The following is a 24209-nucleotide window of genomic DNA, read 5'->3' as shown; positions in this document are numbered from 1 at the left end:
TATAAGGTTTGTCTTAGAGGGATGTTTTCCTTCACGTCCGCGCTTTTCGTATAACTTGAAAATCGCTCAGCAATCTAGCTACCCTTGTTGATTGTTCAACACTAGAGAATGAACACCAAGCTAGCGAAACTGTTAGAACTTCATGTGCACCTGGAATATGCGTATAGTGAATGAGCTGGCTGCAGAGGCCATAGTAGAAGAGGGAAGGATAAAGAAGGAAGAGGAGGAGAGAAGACAGAGGGAAGAGGAGGAAAAGAAAATAATAGAGAGGATGACTTACAATATGCCAGAGAGAGAGGATTGGGGTGCTGAAGCCAATCATCCTCCCTCTGCGCTATCAGTCAAAAGAGTGAAAGGAGATTGAAGTAGAAGATGCGTTTGCGATACCAGGCCGGGGAGGTGCAACCATTCACGTCCGCGCTTTTCGTATAAGAACCCACAAGTTTAGTCGTTCGCACCATTCTGCAAAGAATAAAAATGACGATGGCGTCGAACCACCTTGATAAAATGAAAAAATTGCAAGACGATCTGGACAATTTGGGGATAATGGAACAGATGTTAGTAAGACTGGATGAGGAAATCATCAGTGCTCTGCTGAAAGAAATAAAGGAGGAGAATGAGGATGAAGAGGAAAGGATAAGGATGAGAGCTTGGAATGAAAAAATTGAAAAGGAAGAAGAAAATGAGAAGAGGAAGAAAGAAGAGGAGGAGAAGGAGAAAGAGGAGAAAAAGAAGAAAAAGGAGGAAGAAAAGAATAGAAAAAGTGTAGGACAGAAAATAAGAAGCTGGTGGAGGAATAGAAGAAATTAGAAGAGAAGAAGAAGAAAACCAAAGGCCCTTTTCAGGGCCCCTTCATAGGTCTCGAAAAGACCTTGACTTTCATTGCCTATCCCTTTTTAAAAAATGTATGTTGTCTATAGTGTGTGTGTGTGTGTGTGTGTGTGTGTGTGTGTGTGTAGACCCATCAGGTCGGGACCATATTAAAATAGGGTCCCGACCCTGTTCCATTATCCCTTGACGCTAAACAGGCCCACGATTTATTCCCATGTCCAATTCCCCTTGACGCTATACAGTCCCACCCTGTTCAATTTCCCTTGTTAATTTCCCTTGTCGCTAAAAAAGCCCAGCGTGATTAATGTTAAATTTCCCTTGTCGCTAAACAGGCCCTCGATTTATTCCCCATGTTAATGTCCCTTGTCGCTAATCAAGCCCAGGGTTTTCGCCCATGTTAAATTTCCATTGTCGCTAATCAAGCCCAGGGTGGTTTGTAATGCTAATTCCCATTGTCGCCAAATCGCCCCTATTCACTACTGACGATTCGACGACGCTGAAGTGATCTTATAAATCTTTTGTAAAACAATGTCTGTGTTGTTCAAAAAACAGTTAAGTCGGAAGTCTATTTCAAGTGATGCTATGAAAATGCATGACAGTATTTATACAAAGCTACACTCCAAATTGAAAACTAGAGGCATAGCATGGCATTTCATGACAACATTGTTTGACTCTGGCTTGTCAAACAGGCAGTGCATTATAGAGTCGTCCTCATGTCTAAGATCGTTCAACCAGACCCTCACATGACTAGGATAAGTTGACAATACATCGCGCGAGAGTTTGATTGAATGAGACTGCTTTGTTTTTAAATTTCTTTCTTTCCGTATGTATGTATGTATGTATGTATGTATGTACATCACACAATAGATGCCGGATATTCACAAGACTTTAAGACAAACTCTTTGAAAGAAAAAGCACGCTAGCGAAATACGAATCGAATAAAATCGCTTAAATAGTACACTCAAAAGATCGCAAACAGCACTCTATCTAATCGATATATAGTGTAACCTTGTTGGTAACTTCTGAGGTAGTTGAATGATGTCCGGCTGCACGGAATGATTCACAGAAAGATGAAAACTGAACATCAGACTAGAAGAATAAAGGGAAAGTACAACATTTAGAAATCTCTCTATGTACACTTGTTTGCCTCTTTTTTGTATCATTTGATAATGCAATGTAACACTGTAGATTAAACGAGGGTTGCTGAATAATTGGAGACCATACTGTTAAAAAAAAGTTTAGACGCAAAACATTGGGAAAAGTAGTCTCAAAAAGGTAAAAGTTTGGATTAATCAGAAAATCTACCAGCTATACACAAGCAACCACGTTGCGGTAATGTGGATCACACCAAGAACTATAATGTCACAAGTATTGGTTCGGGGCCCCGAGTGGTCTAAAGCTCTCTCCGTTGCGGATCACTGCCATCTCACCTCTGTCTGCGCCAGTTCGAGTCTCGGATTCAGCCAATGTGGGTATGTGAGAAAGCTTGCCAGTAGCTTCTCGTGGATCGGTGGTTCTTTCCGGGCTTTTCCCGGGTTTTTTCTCCACCATTAATACTCGCCGCCATGTATAGCCTATCGTGTGCTGAAAAATGAAAAATGGAGTTAAAACCCCACAACAACAACAACAACAACGACATATATAGGACCCTTACTCCTGCTGTGCTACAAAGTGACAGATTTTGGCGCCATTAACAAGAAGCTGGATATTGCCACGCTATTTCAAAAGTGAATCCTTTGAATCAAGTGTTATACAATGCATCTCAATATGACAGAGATGATGTCAATCCACTCTTAATCATACTTTATCTCATACCTGTCATACGCACCGAGAAGATTTTGGTAATTAACCATCTGTATGCCGTTTCAAGGTCTGTTTCCATATTCTTGCCCAATCATTGACTTTCTTATATTATGCCTTTAATGCAGCACTATCTCGCATTATTGAAGCGATCAATATTTATTTTTGACCTTAATTTTAAGTGTTATCTTGCTGTTGGATTTGAAGTATTAAAACAACATGGGGCTGTGAAAGATATGGCCCCTACTCTTCTGTCTAGAGATTGATTAAATCGGTTCCATATCACTAGGACATTGTTGCACCTAGCAGCATCAACAATAAAATTTAAAGAAAGATTCACCTTTATCAAAATTTCTTGAAAGTTTCATGTCAGATCGCTTGTAAATGTAACATCTAAGTATTTTATTAGACTGAGATTTTCTAAAGGGGTGTATTCGAAGGAGTATTTATGCGATTATTGTAACTCGTCTTTAAAATTATTTTCAAATTTGATATTCATTTGTCGTGCGTATTACTGTAGTGTATCAAATTCGTTTTGTAGATATAAACACGTGTCTGTGGACTTATGCATCAAAATGAAGAGAACAAACTGAAGTCTTCAGCAGAACCGTGTGTGTGGGTGTGTGACTTGGATTTTTAACGTAGCTTTAACTATTTTCCAGTCATATCGCTACGATGTCTGCAGTGTTGCAGTTATAGTGATGTAGCCGCAGACATGTAGCATGATGTCCCACCCAGTCACATTATCCTGACACCAGGCCGACCAGTTCTAACACTAACCTCTTAATGCTGAGCGCCTAGCGAGGTAGTTGTTAGTACCATTTTTATAAGTCTTTGGTATGACTCGGCCGGGGTTCAAACTCATGAACTCCCGCATCCGAGGCGGACGCTCTAACCACTAGGCCACCGGGGCGGTTCCGTTTTTGTGTCTCCCACGCCATAGTTTCTGCACACCAAAGAAGTAAATCTATGCATTAGTAGTATCCTTTATCCTGGTTTTAAACGTACTTTTAAGACATTATCGTCCATAGCATACCGAGGATATGGGTGGTAAATGTCATTCCTAAGAACTTACCGAGGCAGCTGACCCAGGCTTGCATGAGTGGGTATCGACCCCGCGACCTTTAGATTACGAATTCACGGTTTATAGCTGTTGTTGTTGTTGTTGTAGGGTTTAACGCCATTTTTAAGCACAGGATAGGATATACATGGCGGACAATATAAATGATGGAGGAAGAACCCAGGAAAATCCCGGAAAGAACCACCAATCCACGAGAAGCCGCTGGCAAGCTTTCTCACATACTCACATTGGCCGAACCCGAGACTCGAACGCACGCAGACAGAGGTGAGATGGCAATGTTCCGTTTAGGTGAGCGATTTAGACCATTCGGCCACTCGGGGCCCCGCTTCTAGCTGTAGTATTAGCAGTAGTAGCAATAGTAGTAAATGTTATTGATGTTGATGATGGTGATTATGATGATAATGATGATGATGTTGACGATGATGATGAAGACCATGATAGCGATTGGGATCTTGTAGCTAAAGGGGAAGAAGAAAAAAAAAACATACGATAGAAATGAAGAGCGGAAATTCATTCTCATTTTTAATTCACACATAAATCTGACTTCCATCGAATAAACATATAAAACGAATAATTAATATCTGATAAATCCTCTATGACATATTATTATTATTATTATTATTATTATCACTGTTCCTGTCACAATCGGTTTAAAATGAATCTCAATCCAGAAACATTATACAAATAAATAGTCCGACTTTCCTCTGACCCTTGCCACCCTATTTTTGATATTTGGTTTTTATATCAAAAATGGGGTGGCAAGGATCAGAGGAAACTCGGACTAACAAATAAAGTGGTATATTTTTCATTTCTTCCTTGACTTGTCATCTTGAAAGAGGGAACAGATTATCAGTAATCCTCAACTGTAGCGCGAAGGTCACACTCAGGTATAATGGTTGGACCATAACCAATGAACTTTGAGAACATTTCTATCTGATGCGTCACACGAGTGATCCGATAGTGATAGCACATACCACGTGATCTTTATTTGTACTGGTAACTATGTTCCTAGTTTATCATAGCCTATACACAGGACAGACGTTGACACAATTCGTCATTTAGCTGTCGACCTGTCCTCACGACAGTATATATTCAGTAAAGAGGTAAAGTATCTGAATAACTGTCATTTGAAGTATTGTTTAGCGTTATTTTAATATCGCAACCAGGAAGTCTTTTAAATGTTACTTCTGTTTCCACGTAGAACTTGTTAGTGAACTAGCTCTCGTCACACAAGCAGTTTATACATGTAACAGCCATCTTTATGTACAGGTCAAAATGGCAGAAACACAGGAGGCTGCTTCCAAAAAGTTCAATTGTCCAATATGCTTGGAAACATTAGACTCACCGAAAGTACTAACTTGTCTACATACATTTTGTGAGAAGTGTATTTGTAGACACGCCCGCAGTCTTAAAGAGGCGGGGACACAGTCAGATATAATTACGTGTCCCATCTGCAGAAGTCCCACTCCTGCTCCCTCTGCCGACCAGACACCAGATGAGTGGGCTGCTAAACTTGCAACCAATTCCATAATTTTATCGCTTTTGGCGTCAGGTCAGCCCAACAAGGATGACTCCGTTTATTGCCAGCCATGTTTAACTCTTGGAAAACAGAATATCTCCGAGGCATACTGTGTCACGTGTTCGGAATATCTCTGTAATATTTGTTATAGTTGTCATAAAAGTTTTAAGATGAGCAAGGATCATTCCATCACTGTAAAGTCAGTGCTGGCACATCAGAATCGGATTTCAACTCAGGATATGTACCGTTGCTTAGTACATTGGAAACAATACACATATTTGTGTCCAAATCACAAGGAGCTTTGCTGCAGCAACTGCGTCATCAATGATCACCGAAAATGCGAGGAACTTTTGTTTGTAAAAGTGTTATCTAAAAGTAGTAAAGAAGGACGAGACTTCAGCCAAATATCGGAAAAATTAGAGGCAGCGAAAAACAGTTTTATTACATTGCTTGAAAGTTGGTCACAAAATTTAGAATCAATTGAGCAGCAAAAGATTGCAATAACCAAGTCAGTTCAGGATTGGACCATCGCCATTAAGGGGCTTATGGATAGACTAGAGACTGCAGCGCTGGAAGAATTGGATCAGACGTGTAAGCAAGAAAAGATAAAAATATCAGATCAAATTGTGGAATGTAAGAGTGCAATAGCTGCCATTGAAACTTCTGAAGAAATGCTAATGAGCAGTAGAAATTCAGAGGATGACATTAAAATGTTTATCACAACGACCAAAGTATCCCGACAAGTTATAAAGTATTTGGAAAAATACAAGACAATGGAAAATAATATGGAAAGTATTGAATTAGAATTCCATTTTGACAGCACTTGTGAAGGAATCACTCAAACCTTGTCATCCTTCGGTAAACTGACAAGAAGGGCGAGCAAGGTTCCTAACTGACTCGTTATTTGCAACGACAAAAATACCAACAATTCAACCCAATTCAAAAATGGTCACATTTAGTGCCACGATTCCCAATGATAACTACAGGTGCAATATCTCTTCGGGTGTGTTCCTGTTTGATGACCGACTTGTGCTTTGTGATCGGGTAAATAGCAAACTAAAACTGTTTGATAGGTATTTTCAGTTTGTATCACATCTTAAAATGGACTATGAACCTAGGTATATCTGTCTTGTTGATGAAAGTACTGTGGCTGTAACTGTATATACAGATATTAAGCTTGTGTCTGCTACTAATATACTGACACCACTGAGGATCATATCTGTCGGCAAATCGTGCTATGGAATAGCTTCCCACCAACAGAACATTATTGTAGACATTACTGGAGATTCGTTGCTTACTTATGATACTTCCGACAAAATCAGAAGTACGATTGAGTCATACGACAATTTGGCTATACATAATACACACTGTGTTAGTCACGATGGACAAACGATATATTACACTGCAAATGACACCGTAGTAACCATGGATATGACAGGGAATAAACTGAATATATTTGTCAGTAATGATCTGAAATGGGCATCAGGGATCACGGTAGACAAACAGGGAATCATTTATTGTTGTGGCATAGTGTCTAATGCTCTGATAGCGGTTACTCCAGAAGGGAGACAACTCTGTGTTTTACTGTCACACGATCACAAACTTCAGAAGCCTCAGGGTATATGTTTAAATGAGAGAAATGGTACAATTCTTGTGTTTGAACAAAACTCGAATGACGTGAAAGTGTTCAAAATAATTTAACACAGCATTTTGATGTCACCATTTCAGACACCCGGCTAATGGTATTTCGGCATGATTAATCTTTCCTAAAGTGATGAGTGGCAACGCATCTAGCTATGTCTGATCATTAGGACATCATCCCATGGACACGTTACAACATTATTGAAATAATCCTTTGATTTCAATCATTTCATAGATTATTCGAGTATGCAGAATCTACTGTTAGAAGTAATGCCTTAAGGATTATTTACTCTTGTGAAAGTAGGAAAGTTCAAATTGCATTTTGATGACTTTTATTCCTTTAGGTATTAGTAGTTAATTTTTTTCAAATGGCTAGATATTCTTAAATAGCTGCTGTCGATTCTTCTGCATGCCATGTTTCTAATTATATATATCACCTTTTACTAAAGTAGAAAATTTAAACACCAAATCTAAAATATATTTAAGGTCATTTTCAGCTCACAGGTTGGTCTTTTAGTACTATTGTACACAAAATATTGTGTGAACTGAAACATATTTCGTAACAGTAAAGTTAAGCTGTCATTGAAATTAAAACTATATATTGGAATATTTGATATTTGTTTTTCTCCTTTATTAAATGTGTTAGATAGAAAAGGTTTCTTTTCTCTCTGTAATTAATGAAAGCTGTTTGCTGCAGACCTACGTAAAGGGTATGCTATTAAATGATTACTTTTTGGGAGAGAGAAAAAGAGAAGATATGACGGGGAATAAATCGAATACATCTGAAAATACTGATATGAAAGGCGCGTTAGGGATTACTGTAGACCACATGTGTCAAACTCAAGGCCCGCGGGCCACATCAGGCCCGGCGTACAATTATATCCGGCCCGAGAGAGAATTTTAGGCAAAAATATTTTTTAATGGCCCTGCGATATGAAGTGCAAATCAAATTCCCTAATTAGCAGCCTTGCCAAACATCCAGCTCTGACAAATTGGCATAACAGCGAAAATGGGTATGCCAATGATTTTTTATTATTAAAACTTTTTTCTGTTTTAATTTATATTAATGTTTAAAAAAGGTTTAATTTTCCGCTTATTGAATGTTTATCCTGTTCGGCCGCAACCTTACGTGTGATTTTGAGTTTTGGCCCGCTGAGCGATTGAGTTTGACAACCCTGCTGTAGACGAACAATTGATCATTTATTATTGTGGGATATAACACTGCGATACATGATATTTCATAACTGACGCAATTTGTATTACTGTCACACTAACTTTGACTTCAGAATGCCGAAGGTATCCGCTTTAAGGAACTAAGGTCTCACTGGACAGTTTTTCTAGTGAATTTTCATCCAACAATGACCTATTGCAGAAAAATAAGAATAATTTTACACTGAAGATACAAGAAAAAACAAACTAATGATTTCTGTAGAAATCATACATGTGAGATTTTGACTGCAGCAATCACGTTAATTCCTGAAGTGAATGGTGGTCTTTATACCGAACCAACACTGCCACAAACTCCTAAATTTTACATTCGTTTTTGACAGGAAATATATATTTTGAAGATTTTCCTGTACTAAGGCAGCTAAAAGAATCAGTATGTGCCTTATGCATGAATAAATGTCACTAGTACTATAACAAATTAGCATACTTTTCATCACCCCTCAACCATCTAGATTTTTAGATATTTACCTCTGTAGCAGACACATGTAAATACGTAAGCCAAGTCGGCTGTTCATTTGCAACCCAAGTTACGCATTTGATCTCCAATGCTCGTCTATGTGGGACAGGCAATCACCAACAAGCCAACCCATTTCCAAGCCTAGGGGACAGGGACCAGTTTTTATGTACAAATTTAATACCGCAATCAGCGACCTAGAATTAAAAATCATAAAAAATCAAATACACAAGTGAGGTGAAAAAGGTCCATATTTTTAGATAGCTATATTAAAACAAAGCATAAGAATTGTATTCAATTGACCAGAGAAGACAATGGCAGTTCATAGCAAAAGAAGTTTATGCACCCAAACCCCTATTTTATACATGCATTTTTCACATCCAAAGGCCATTTTTGACAGCATGTGGTGCTCACAGTGCAAACACAAGCTCTTTCCCTGGTTGAAAAGTTTGAAAAACATTGTCTACTAAATAGTTTGATGCAATTCAGGATAGTTGTCATCTAAGCCGTTTTTGAGATACTCTACTTGCCTTGAACCTACGTATCTACTGCTATGGGAGGCTAGCTCTTCTTCCTTGCCAACTGTTGGTATTTCACTATCAACAGACTGCAGAGCAACTATAGAAGGTGTACATGCCTGACATCAATTTCAAGAACAAACGCCCGAAACACCTAGTTCACAAATATATCCATATCTATAAATAGTAAACAATAATAGCTGAAAAAGTCACACCATAGCATTAAGTTAAGAAATTTGCCAGGGACCAATTTACGAAACTGGACCCTGCCACCTTAAGGGGGCAGGGACCAGTTTTTATGTACAAATTTAATACCGCAATCAGCGACCTAGTATAAAAAGTCAAATACACAAGTGAGGTCAAAAAGGTCCATATTTTTAGATACCTATATTAAAACAAAGCATAAGAATTGTATTCACTTGACCAGAGAAGACAATGGTAGTTCATAGCAGAAGAAGTTTATGCACCCAAACCTCTATTTTATACATGCATTTTTCACATCCAAAGGCCATTTTTGACAGCATGTGGTGCTCACAGTGCAAACGCAAGCTCTTTCCCTGGATGAAAATTTTGAAAAACATTGTCTACTTAAATAGTTTGATTCAATTCAGAGTAGTTGTCATCCAAGCCGTTTTTGAGATACTCTACATGTCTTGAACCCACGTGTCTACTGCTATGGGAGGCTAACTCTTCTTCCTAGCCGACTATTGGTATTTCACTATCAACATACTGCAGAGCAACTATGGAAGGTGTACATGCCTGACATCAGTAGCAAGAACAACACAAGCCCGAAACACCTAGTTCACAAATATATTCATATCTATAAATAGTAACCAATAACAGCTGAAAAAGTCACACAATAGCATTAAGTTAAGAAATTTGCCAGGGACCAATTTACGAAACTGGACCCTGCCACCCTAGCTCAAAGTAAATCTAAACCACATTACAGATTTAGCTTATGTGTGAATCTATAAATGCTAGGCTTGTGATAATTAGGTTCATGACTTCCACCTTAAAAACTAGGGGGGTGGGGGGTGAAAATACGAAACTGTCCAGTGAGACCTTACGACATGATTCTTTTGCTTAAAGAAAGATCGAATGATGTGAAAGTGTTGAAAAATAATTTAATAGAGAATGTTGATTTCCTTTTTGCTGACTCTATGCAAATAACACTTTAATAAAAGAACTTCTAAAGTTCAAAGTGATGAGCGAAACAGCAGTCTATTAAAATCTGATTATTGAGAAAATAGGACATCATTCACAGATAGGTCGTAACATTATTCAAGTAAAACATTAATGCAATTTCTTTAATGAAAGGGTATTAGATTCTTTATCAATGCGGTTATGTATTTTTAATGTAATATTTTAAAAGGATTGTTCACCCTTGTGAAATCTGGAAAGAAAAGTCTTCTTCACTCCTTGATGTTTTTCTTCTTGTTGAATTCACACATTTCGATGCGAGCTGCAACATGAATGAAATGCTGTATTGGCATAAAACAAAAATGTAAATATTATACAATATTGTATTATTAGGTAATATAATTTATTTCAAAATGTGTATGTATCTCAATTTGCTTCTGATTATTTTGTTGTTTTCTCCCTCAAGCTATTTTGTTCTATTAATATCATGGATAAAATAGGGTTTATTGTGTTATTAAACAGAGCAGGAATATATTTTTCACTCCTACCCCCACGCAACAACAGAATATAAATAAACATATAATGATCCGTCCCTTAATTTACCACATAAAAATTTAATGCAAATGAATTATAAGAACAGTGTTTCCTGTCTTATTTCTTTCCTCCTTTAGTTTTCCTGGAATTCATAAAAAGTAATATCATCCAGCCCAATTTAACAGACTGAAATAGAAACGTTGCATTTGAGAGAGAGAGATTATATATTATTTAGTAAATTAGTCAATCAAACTGAGTGATTTAAACAGATACAGCAACTATTTTTGATAATATACAGAAATATATAGGGGGAAGAGTGTCAGTCCCGAGGTCAAGGTTCCTGGTGATTTACCACATTGTTGAATATGATATTCTCTTGTTACGAACTAAACATGTGATTATTCGTGTTTTATGAACGTAGAGTGTAGCATTATCAGTTGCCTTCGCTCTCTCAGTACGAATGGGCTCGATCCAATTAATGGTGCTTTCCATGCTGAGGGTATGAATAAACGATGTTCTGTATAAGCTTCTCTGGGCAAGTTTGACAGTTTCAAGTCGATGTAAACTGTTGATCTCATGTGAAAGTTGTGTCACTCTATTTCTAGATACAGCTGAGTCAGTTTGTTCGTAGCTACAATTAGGATGATGGACCCTATCAAAAGATTGTTTCATCATTAGCACTGCAAGCTAACGAAAGCTTTGATAATTATTGCTGGAATGGCCATTGTGACGTTTGCACGCATTGGGGTGGGGTTCTTCCAATATAATTTAATTAAATTATGATGAAAGTTCCATCCTGGCTCGTGAGGTTAGAAAGTTAAATTAGTGACGAGGTAGATTTACAGCTCTGAGCCCCCAGTCAGCTATGCCGACGGTTAAATTATAGAGAACACGAAGATGAAATTCAATCAATAACAATTTAATAAATTCGATAATTTAAAAACGATAACTTCCAATTACTCATCTTTCCCTCGACCAAGTGACAGCCTAATTCATCCCGTGATTTACAGTGTGAGTTCGATTTTCCCCCTGTCCTTGCATCTACTCATCTCTTTCTTTCCCGATAATTCCTTCCTTCTTTCCGTTCCTCTAACTCCAATTCGACTCGGTTTCCCTCTCTACAATCTCCTCCTCCAATTCCGCTCCCAGACTTCAACTTCTCCTGACTTTTCTCCTTTCTTCTCCTTTCCTTCGTCTCTCTATCTGAGACTACGGGACCAAACTGTAACTGGTCTGTCCCTCAAAGATTCCTGTGAAAAACCACAAGGCGTTAACATATGCTTTATCGAATCTCACCTCACACTAGATCATCAATTAATCATCAGATAAGCTATCACGGTTTCTGTCACGCATGCGTACACATCGAAATTCCCACACACTTCTTGCAGGGTAAACAATGGCGTAACAACACGGTATCAGCGAATTGTCATACAGACATCAATACATTGCGTCACGTCAGTATATACCCATATATATTTAATCTCATCGTACTACAATCTGACAACAATCAGACGCATGTCTGTACATTACAAATATTCAACAATGGCAAAATCTATAATCATATGAACACGTGTTAGTCTACTATAAAATACCCACATAGCGAATTACAATATTAACTCTTACGACGGCTAGCGAGCTATATAATTCTTTACAAATATCAACTCATTTCTTCAAAATATGCAAACATATTAACAAAACAAAGTAATTCTTCGTACTACAATTCTAGTAATAACAAAGTATACATACGACCTACAATTAAAATGCAGTCGCATTCCACAAAGACCGAACAAATAGCCCACTGACCTTATTTGAAGCTCTCTGTACTTAGAATTTCCTGCGCTAAGATTTTCCCGCCAATAACGAATGGCTATTTGGAGTTACGCTAACCTCTCCTCTGGGTAATTTCTCTTAGCGAACTAATTCTTGCCGGAAGACGCGGAGGTATCATTCTACCCAAATCAGGGTCTCTCCCCTATCTCGATTCTGATTGGGCGGCGATGTGATCCTGTCCAATCGTCTTAGCGCCCACTTCTTCAGGCAACTTCTTTTGATCTTGGATAAACATTTCCACACCTAGGTGATAATTGGCTATCTGTGGCTTCGCAACTCCGAGGTCCGGTTCTCCACTTCTAACCACGGCAATATTACGTAATGGATTAGTGGTAGCCTGAGGCAATGTTTAACATCAAACAATGGCTTGTCAGAATTACTTTGATTATACATGTTACAACTGGGCTACTCTGGGTCGGGGTAAACATGACAGTCATCATCAGGTTTTGTTTGGAGACTACGGCGACTTTGATAAAATTACCCAAAGTCATCCTATTTGGCTTGCGTGAAAATGAGAATTATTATTGAGACCAACTGTCAGTAACCACAGTCACCATCAGAAATCAATTCTTTCTAATAATATGTTAGCAATTACATTCACGGCCTCTGCTAACTCACTACTTTTGGCTAACTGCATGCTTAATCGTTATTGTTAACGATTAAATGACGAGTAACCGAAAGTAGCGATTTAGCAAAGGCGGTACAATTTATTGCAAATAATTATTTGAAAGGATTGTTTACACTCTCCCTGCCAAACATAATATTGATAAGATTTATTTCTCTCGTCCGATGTTTCTCTAGTATTGCCATTCTATCTCCCACCCATCGGAAAAGGGGTGGGGGGGGGCGACGGAATTGAACAAGTTGAAGTTCTTATTCTTTTCTACACTATGAACAAGGTTTCAACACTAATATTGTATATCTTCAAGTATTTCAATAATTTTCTGGTTCAATTTCTCATATGCAGTTTATTTAAGTTTTTGCCATCTCAACACTTTGTGGCCAAAACGTCATCGTTGTCACAGACGTGGAGTGAAATTGGGAGTAATGGACTATCAAATTTGATTTTTGTTCTGTCTGATGCTTCGTGAACATGTTTCAGGATTGTTTGGCTAACTATGTGCGATACCAATTTTAGGTTGTTTAAAAAAAACAATATAAATTTAAATATGGGCTTAATTTTGTAAATGTTTTCTCACTACCCCAGTTTTCTATTAATTTCTGACCCTCTGACACCTCATAAACATTGCAGTTGTTTTTTCTGTTATTTTTGGTTTTCGTTTATAATTGTGATTGTGTATTAATTACATTTATGTCACATACTCTCAGCCACCGTTTTCTGTTAAATAAAGATTAAAGTTGTAAGGACGCAACCAATTTAGCTTTGACAACACCTACTGCAGATAATACAGACTTGGATTTTACTGACGAACTTAACCAATTATTTAGTTAATTAATATATTTATTTGTGTTTAGGTGTAAGAGAGTACTACAACATTTTCATGCTCATTATTTCCGCTGAAATGGTAAGCTTTTCTTTTATTTATATAGAAAACAATAATTTAAAAAAAAAAAAAAACAATTTCTGCTTCTCTCCTCTTTCTGAAGAAACGTATTAAACCAGGTGACAGCTACAGGAAAACTGCACTAATAATTGATTTCGAAAAAATAAAAATGGACAATTCTCCACTTACTGATTAACTCCATTAATCGGAATTCCTCGTGGCTAGTCTACAAAATACCTCATCAGAAAGAGACCAATGATTCATAAAGAGTACAATAGGAGAGTTCGCCAGAAAATGATGAAGAACTTAGTCCCATGCGGAAATACGCTAGGCAAAATACTATCATGTAAAGGTGCATTATAATACATTTACATAATTATGTGCACGAGTTAAGTTAAAGAAAATTCTCTAAAAAAAGGAAGTGGTTCATATTTTGACCAAATTTGGGTTATTTCAAACGAGTCGCTGTAATGAATGCTATGCTTGTGCTTGATATGCACATGGCGTCATTTGATAGACAAAAGTATATGCGTATTTAATGTCCACTACTACAGTACTTCCAAAATATTTTTCCGATAATTGGCGGAAGGACCCAAACGTGTTCCGATTGGACCTTTCTATGCACTGTGCAAATGTCCTCAGTGCAATTTTCGGTAGTAGTACGGAAATGGATAATTTGCCTTATTCGCTACTCTATGGGCCCCTGGACTCCCGTTTTTGCCTCTAACCCCCATGACTAGAGTTTCGTACGGCCTTTCATGTCCACAGAGGGTATCGAGTAGAGTCAAACAGCACTTCCGTACTACTTTTTTTAGTCTGCATTTATTGTGGAAAAACAGAGACGAGCAGCTTTACGGTAGCGATCGATATACACGCTGATAAGCCTGCTACAATGAATGAATACAATGTACTATAGTAGTTCCTGCTGGGTCATTTTAGCTCATTTGTACTGATGCTGGTCTGCTATTAATCTTATCCGAGCGTGCAGATCAATTTGTGAAAAAGCCTGATCTGAAATTTCGTGTTAACATAACGTGGCTTGATGGACTCTGTGAGGCTCGCAAACCGCCTAGCCTTGAAATCTGTGCGCCACCTGATGTGGAGGAGCAGATAAAATAGCCACGAGTGGCAGCCATACTCAGGCTGGTTAAAACCAGGGAAAGGGCTATGAATATATTTCTTGTGATTAGATAAAAGCTCGCACGTATGTAAAATAGGAAGCACCACGGCACTGGGTCGTAACAAATGCAAAGCAATCTGCCTTGGAAAATACGAACCCTGTGGCAGATCATGATATTACGAGTACTGCAGAACTCACACGCAGATATTACGTGACGGCCTAGGGGCACGACCTTCCCTGAAATGTGGCATCGAAGTCAAAGGATGTAACCAGCTCTGATCTTGTGGATATCTGCGGAGTACTATAAATTTCGTAGACAAAACTCAAAATCACAAAGCCTGTGGCTGCCCAAACACAAGATACCACAGCAAAATAAATAGATTAAATAATCGCCAGGATTGAAGGAATCACAGTTTCTGATCCTGACAAAATACCAAAAATAAACAATCGACAAAAATTTCCTAATAAGAATGTCGCTTTGCCCTCCACTTAGTATAACCATGCCTAATACCTACTGTGCCACAGCTAAGACAGCTCACACTGCAGCGTGGCATACGCATACCAAATCGTATGAGAAAAGTAGACATACTTGAATTCTTGAGACTCGTCTTTGCCAATGACTCCGCCTCCACCGGTCTGTCAGTTTGCGCAGAGCACCATATCTAATTACCCAATGGCGGCATGAAAAGCCGACATCCTTGCGATAGTAAACTAGTGTGAACAAAACCGTCTTCGTGTTGAGAAAGAACAAAAACGTCGTCCCGCATCTACCATCACTAGTGAAGGGTCTGAGGATGTTGGTGCAAAAACACAACAATCACAAGTGCCCAAATTCAAATTGCAGAAAGGTAGTGGTGAGTTGGAAAATCACGTGGCCATTATCCCGCCCACCTGTACACCAGGCAAAGATGTTCAACAGTTGCTAACACATATGATTCCTAGAATCGTAGCGGTGTTACAAAACTTTGGTCACATTTGTATCAAAGCTGACATTGTTCTCAGCGATCATCTGGTTATGCTACTTAGTCGTGACAAGGACGGATTCAAAATCACTACTCCATGGATTCACAGTGGTGCCTGAATAGTCCTGATCTGCAAAGACAGCAGCGTCATCAACAATGAAACTGGAGAGACATCGAAAAGTTTTTGGAAACGCTGGAACAATATAAAAATGCAGGATAGGAATGGACACTCGAAAGATGATGCCAGGCCGATGTCCATTTCTCGCCGTATCTGAGTTTTGTGAATCCAGTTACATAGCAACACCGAACTGGGTCCAACCAAGGTCAGTGATTAACGTGAATAATTTTGATACTCGTTTTTGTTTTAAGTGGGCCATTTTGTCATTGTTATACTCGGCCAGTGACAAACGAGACATGCCTTGAAAATACCTGAAACATCTGGGTAAAATCAACTATTTTATATCGAGTTTCCTGTGCAAGTTACCAACGACACACTTAAGAAATTTGAAGCACTGAACTCAGCTATCATTGCTAATGTGTTGGCTGATGACAAAGGCTTTACCCGCTGCCACTATCTCCCCATGGATATAATGATCGAACCCTAATTAATTTGTTGCTTCTTAGTCAAATGAAAGACTCAGACACGGTATCGTACTTTCGCATGGATCAATGAAAATAAAGGTCCTGGTTCCAAAGTTAGTGATCACTGTCACATCACTGGTGCGTACAGAGGTGCTGTACTCAATGCTTGTAATCTGCAGTTCAGTATTTATCCCAAGAAAATCAAAATGTATGTGGCGCATCATAACCTGCGTGAGTGTGATGGCCACATGATCATCTAAGCAGTTGCTACGGCACTCAACTCACCGATAATCGTGATCCCAAGCAGCATTCGTCTGGGCCAACTGGCGTTCGATCCAGTTTATGAACTCGTCCCTGGAGAAGTTAGCGAGCAATCTGACGAGGGAGAACTTCAAAATATCTCGCCGATAATTTTCAACCAATACGGACTTGATCACGAAAAAATGCGTGTATCCGTACGAGATTGTGAACTGTAGCAAATTTGTCGAAACTCGTCTGCAACCGATCGAAGCGTTCTATTGATCATTGTTACGCAAATGAATTTTAGCCACCGACTACCAACAAGCGAATAAAATTTTGTCTGCATTGAAGTGCAACAAAACTCGGAGACTATTTGTATCTGCGCACGGACGTCTTATTGCTAGCTGACATGTTTGAGTCATTTTGTGACACCGCCATGCACGTCTACAAGCTCGATTACACCGCCATGCACGTCTACAAGCTCGATTACGCACATCACCTTTCGTCACCGAGTATTGGCTGGAATGCACTGCTGTCCAAGACCAAGTTCTATTCATTCCAGATCAAATAAAAAAGCTTGTTGCAATGCGCATTCATATACAGTATGACTCCAAATTTCAATTTTAAGTAGACAAAAACGCCATTTTCTTTCGAAACAAATTCAAATAATCTGGGCGGAGTTATGTGCGCATTAATAATGTTGTTGTTGTGTAATGATTAATCTGCGCGTGTGTATTTAGTTTCGAATACGGCATACATTCATTTACGTTGTTTCTTATAGTGTATTTTGTTTATATAATTAAGCCTTAGGTAGAATAAGAAAATGAGCATATAATAAAAAGGTTACTGGATTTGTATGGGAAAATATGAACTCCCAAGGTCGTGCAGTATTCCATCCCAAAAACTCGTTCATATTTTCCCATACAAATGCAGTAACTTACAATATATGACTTATTGCGATCAACAGCTGAGATGATCCTAATAAAAAAATTATGATGTACACCTTGAACTACGACTCTGAATCAGAAACTCAACAAGCTCCATTGAAATTGATACAGATACATCTGTTCCTGTGACAAGCTCCACAGCAGCTGGTGCGGTATGCCGTCGCCGGTAGTCCTACAATATAAGGCGTATCGCGTGTTATTTAATTTTTGTAGCACTAAAACAAAAATATCCTGTGATATGTCTTACGGTATAAGACTATTGGTGCGGCTGAATCCCGAGTAAATCTGTGATGTCATACAGGCTTGCAATATAACTTCGGCAGAGGGCTACCATACACTTTGACAGTTTGAGGCCTACAAGAAAAAGGAAACCCTGAACTTCCTATATTTAGGCTATTGTAAGTTACATATCTGTAAAGATGAAATATATGTATTGATACATTACATCTTGAGTCGATAAGAATGTAAAGCATGAACTTCAGCAGTAATTTTTAAATTAGGAAAATATTGAAAGTATACTGTAAATAATGATAAACTGAATAAGTAATTGAAATACTTCAATCAAACCACATTGAATGAAAGATATAAGGGTTTTTTTTATGTTAATTAGAATGGATCAGAAGCAATACCTGTTAATTCTGCCAGTGCTGAGTTAACTTCCTTCTATGATTTAGTACTAGGGTTAGGGTGTGTAGGAAGTGTATGTGTTTGGAATACTTACTAGGTCAGATTCAAGAAACTGAGGTAATAAGCAAACGATTTATGGCACAGCGAATCACATTTGACAACACTGAAAAAATAACATCAGTTTTTAAGGTCTCACAGGACAGTTTTTTGGTGAATTTTCATCCAACAATGACCTATTGCAGAAAAATGAATTATTTTGCATTAAAAATACAAATAAAAACTATTGATTTTTCAAGAATTTAGCATGCTTGTAAGATTTTGACTGAGGTATTCAGGTTAATTCCATATACAACTGGTGGCTTTTATGCTAAACCAACACTGCAATGAAGCCTTCTTTTTTGCGTTCATTTTTGAGAGCAAAGCGCTATTTTTAATAGTTTCTTGTGACAAGGAAGCTAAAAGGATCAGTATATAACTTGTGCATGATTAAAATTCATTAGCGATACAACAAATTAACCTCCTTCTCATCTACATTTTTAGATATTTACCTCTGTAGCAGACACAGGTAAAATTATGTAAGCCAAGCTGGCTGCTCATTTGCAGCCCAAGTTACACATTTGATCTCCAGTGCTCAACTATCTGTGGCATGCAGTCACCAAACAAGCCAACCCATTTTCAACCCAAACTCAGAGTAAATGTAAAACACACTACAAATTTAGCTTCCGTGTGAATTTATAAACGCTGGCTTATGATAAGTAAACTCATGCCTTCTACCTTAAAAAATAGGGAGGTGTCAAAATATGAAACTATCCAGTGTGCCCCGAGTGGAGTTGTGATGAACACTGACTTATTATGATCAACAACTGAGATGGTCTTAATAGAAGTAAAAATGTGCACCATGAATTATGACTTTGAATAAGTAAGTGCATAGAAAATATGACTGATGCAGAAGGTGTGGTGTGTTGTATTCATATTTGAGCTGAACGGAGGGTACTGTAAGCCTATTGTAGCAAGACGTCTACTCTAATACTATAGTATTAGAACATTCTCCCATTTGTTTGGACTGATTTTAAAAATAAAAAACATCAAAGATATAAAACATGCACAAAATTTATTAAATTCATCTCATTCACCAGCTTTTAATTTCTAACCTGTTTGTTTGGTGTAGAGAACATTGAATTCAGAAATAAACTACAATACTAGCTGTGATTGGTGCATTATGTAAGAGTTGTACTTTCTCTTAGGCTTAAAGAAATGTTGAACCTCTTGGCAACATATGAGATTATGTTAATTCATATCTAGATCATATTTTGTATTTTTTGTTATCTTTTTAAAAATGTTCACAAGACTGAAAATGTCTGTTGCGACTAGATAACTCTTACCCTGTCTAGTTCAGCAAAGTTATCTCTCTTAAATGCAGTGGAGTATCTGGTTCTGTCCTTGTCAAATTTATAACCTAACATTGCTGTCAAGAAGAGTGTGTGACACACATACTAACGTAGGATAGAAGATATTTATATTTTTTCACCTAACATTTGCATTAAGGTCTATGGAGAAACAATTGGTACCATGTTAACTATAGGGAATACCAGTTTCAGAGTGTATCCATAGTAACGTGTACATGTAGGCATGCTTTATATACTGTCAAAGTGTATTTTGGTAAAACAATGGATGCGGAGATGTTTTGGTCAAATAATGAGAGACTTGTACATGGAAAACGTATAAAATCTTAAGGAAAAAAAACACATGTTGGCTTGGGTGTGGGTGTGGGGCATGTGATAAAGACGTCTATGGCAGACTGAGAGTTGTTTGGCCAGATGGTTGAGTGTCAAATTCAGTCTTCTCATAGAATGTCATACATGAAGCAAAGTAATTCATTTAAACACAGTATACCACATATGGATGATTGTGGTTACCTGTTAGATATTTCACATACATGTCATATTCAGTCATGTATACATAGTAAATATCTAGCTGTAGAATAGCTTGCCATAAACCAGGTTAGAGAACACCGTAGGGCTGAAGCAGTGTGTTGTTCTGGTTTTAATAGATCACTTTGTGGCATATAGGGAATGCTGAATTAATTAATCTTTCATTATATATATATATATATATATATATATATATATATATATATATATATGTGTGTGTGTGTGTATGTGTGTGTGTGTGTGTGGTCTTCATTTCCCCTTTTCTTTTTAACATTTGGCAATAATAGCATATTTCTAGTAACTTTTTCCTCTTGAAATTCTTCATATTTTTTATAAAGATAAGTTCTTTTCTCAATCTTCTTTTAAATGCTTGTGATGGTTTGTAAGCTGTATAGCATGTAACAATCTTCTGTTCAAGAGGTAGTGTTTGAGCAGCCATAGTTCCTGATGAAATGCTACATCCAGTTGCATTGCATAGTTTTAGTATGGATTCCCCAGGACCATTATTAAAGAGTGCACTGCACTGTGTGCTCTACCAGGAAAATTTCTTGTCCATCTTACATGTCTTGGTAATGAACACCTTAAAACCCTGTGTGCTGCCTCAGCCTTTTGAGTATTTGTGTTAAATTTTGTTTTCTCCAAATTGAATGGTCCCAAATGATAATTAATACAGTCCCACAATGTGCCCTCTGACTGTTGTGTCACATGCATTTTAAAATTAAATGGCAAGTTTGGACTTTTCTCGAACCAGTTACCCTTGCATGCATATGAATTATCAGTACGCAGACTATGATCACCCTGTTAACACTGTATAATGACATCTACACTGTATGATAGGCAGCCTTTGACTCTGTCAGTATCCCTGTGAAGTGTATTAAATGCATTTTCCAACTCCACCTGACACTGTTGATGCAGGGTCCATGGCAAATCTGTCATGCAATTTTTGTATAGCAGCTTTGGTAAGCCCTGGCATCATTTGAACCAGATTTGGGCACCTTTTAATATATTTCATATTGTTTTCAGAGAAATGTCTGGTGTCGATTAAAGTTTTTAGGGATAGTGTGAGTGAGCCCCTCGTTGTATAGGTTGACTGCAGTCCTAAAGCTGCTTCTATTGGGATCAGTTGTTACGTTTCACACCTCAAAATGATCTCCTTTTAGGTTAAGAAGACATTTCGAGGCATAAGTTTCTTCATCACCTATAATAGTTGCCATACGTATATTTGCAGTACTATCACATGTATTGTTTGTCATATTAAGTTCATCTGTTTTGTGTTGTTTTTGATGAGAATGCAATTTATTTTTAGTTGTTAGAGCAATAATGTCATTCATTGATGTTACATTTTCAATCTGTAAGTAACAGACTTGTGTTGCTGGCTGAAATGGGGCTTTTCCTTAACACCAGAATACAAAGGATTATTATATGTACCATCTCCTTGTACATCAATGATATGAAGCAGATTTCCCCATGCCATATTAAATTCTCTTAAGTTTTGTCTCTGAGCCCTCATATCCAAAATATTTTCTTGTATAATCTCATTAAAAAGTTTGTTTGAAACCTTTTGCATCCTCTTTGTGGAAGGGGCAGGAATACTTGCAGACGAGAGCAATTTCATTAGACCAGTATTTCCCATGGACACATGTGTCGGCCCCACTTGTAGCTGCTCGATTGATATATTCTGCCTTTGCATCATGGATTGTCTTTATAGATTTCTTCATGGAGGTTAAACATTTCTGATTTGTGAATATATCTGTCACATATTACCCATTCTTTCCAACCAAGGCCTCTGACTTTTGATCCCACTGCAAGAACCCCAATCAGCTTGGAGATATTTGGGCATGTTCCTCATCTCTCTGGCAATAAAAATTAAATCAGAACTACCTGCAACCTCTCTGCTTTATATATATATATATATATATATATATATATATATATATATATATATATATATATATATATATATATATATATATATATAGTTTGTGTGTATATATATTTCTGATTATGTAAGCACTACCTTTCAAATATTTTGTTTTCATTTAATATAACTTAATTCACTTTTATGTGAACTAATTTGTATTACATGCAGAATTAGGTCATGGAAAGAAAATTACTACACGTGTAGGTATTTCACTCAGTTCTCTCCCTTCATAATACATATTTTTCCAGAAATAAAAAGTCGCATTTTCAGTACTTTTTTCTGTCAATAATGAGAAGATTGATAATACAATATTACTGTGTCACTAAATGATTATGCAAATTACAGTAAAATTGTTTCATAATTTCTCAAAGCAAATCATACTGCTTTTTTTTAAATAAATTTTTCTTCCCTGGTTTAACTGAAGCAAATTACTTTTAACTTCATGTGTTATAAAAATCAATATAAATTACATTTGTCTGCATACTTTAAATTATTTACCCTTTTATTTTAGATATGCACACTGTTCCACCTGAAGTTTTGTGCTGTTTGGGGATGTAGTAGTACCAGTACTAATTGATTGTCATTGTAATGATTTGGTAAGTCAGTTTTCTTTTCTTTGTTCTTTTCATATTTAACTCCTTTATTATGAGGTACTTGTCCCTTTTGGAAGCACACTTTTTCTCCTGTTTTTAACTCACTTAGAATTTGCAGACTTCTTAGTTTTCCTTAGATTTTTTCTGTTTTTGATTCCCCAAAATTAATCCAAAATTCTCAAAAAAGTGCTTACAAGTTGTAATGCACAAGGTATGATCACAGAGTGGCTCATTACATGAATATTAGTCACTATATTAGGGAGGAAACCTTTTGTTGATGTTACAGAATGAATGTGGGGAGGCTGAACTGTGTGTAAGGACTGTAGTTAATGACCACATGTATTTTAAGCCAGTGAAAGGTACTGTTATAACCTCGATCTTTTTTTTATAGATTGGGTCATGTTCACCAGTCCTTGATGTTAAGTTCTGTGTTTATGAAACAAATATAAATCCTTTTCGTTAGATGAAAGGTCCTTTTAAGAGTTAGCACAGGTACATACTAACTAGTGCATTGACCTTTGACCTTGTTATTACATGATATGACATAATGTGATTGATCCCATTTCTCCAAAGTGAAGTTAGGTAATTGCTAATGTGAATAAGATACAACTCATAGTTAAAACAATTCATTTTAAACAATTCAGTATATTTCAAAAGATGGTTTTGCTAGTGAAGCACAAGTATGTTATTGTTGTTGTTGTTGTTGTAGGGTTTAGATAGTGGCTAGTATAAATGGTGGAGTAAGAACCTGGGTAAACACAGGAAGAAACCACCGACTCATGAGAAGCTACTGGGAAGCTTTCTCACATACCCACATTGGCCAAACCCAAGACTCGAAACCACACAGACAAAGATGAGATGGCAGTGATCCATAACAGTGGGCATTTTAGATCACTCAGCCAAAAGCACAAGTATGAAAACAATTGTTGAAACAGTTCAGTGACATTTCTATACACATAAATACAAGACATAGCTTAGTATGTCATAAAATTGTTTTTTAAGTACTTTTGTTAGTTGTATAAGTCCCAGGCAATATCAGAGTTTATTGAAAACTTAAGGTTTGCTATAGGTATAACAGTACCAATTGTGCAAGTCCAGGTGGTGCAGAATCAATAACGTGTTTCATGCACATGTATGTAAACAAAGTGCTGCAGGTCATGTGGTGTTCTCCACACATAAGCTTGCACCAAGGTTAGATGTGCATGA

General features: G+C 37.3%; 1 protein-coding gene and 1 pseudogene across 2 annotated transcripts in view; both read left to right on the top strand.

Moving 5' to 3' along the window:
• Positions 1-4222: 4222 nt before the first annotated feature.
• The window catches only part of LOC149799630 (striatin-interacting protein 1 homolog), a 77505-nt gene continuing 57518 nt past the window's right edge, over positions 4223-24209 (top strand). The window contains exons 1-2 of one of the 2 annotated variants that reach the window (XM_089958969.1): positions 4223-4815; positions 22922-23006. The gene's annotated coding sequence lies outside the window, so the exon portion shown is untranslated. Of the gene's footprint in view, positions 4816-20076; positions 20182-22921; positions 23007-24209 lie in introns of those variants that run through there. The other variant, XM_089958970.1, reaches the window with a different exon arrangement.
• On the top strand, positions 4807-7484 carry LOC149799631 (protein meiotic P26-like; annotated as a pseudogene).

Source organism: Sinohyriopsis cumingii, chromosome 5, assembly GCF_028554795.1.
Source record: "Sinohyriopsis cumingii isolate HCF-2022 chromosome 5, ASM2855479v2, whole genome shotgun sequence".
NCBI classification, from domain to species: domain Eukaryota; kingdom Metazoa; phylum Mollusca; class Bivalvia; order Unionida; family Unionidae; genus Sinohyriopsis; species Sinohyriopsis cumingii.
The sequence above is the reverse complement of the archived record's forward strand: the minus strand, read 5'-3'. Positions and strand labels throughout refer to the sequence as shown.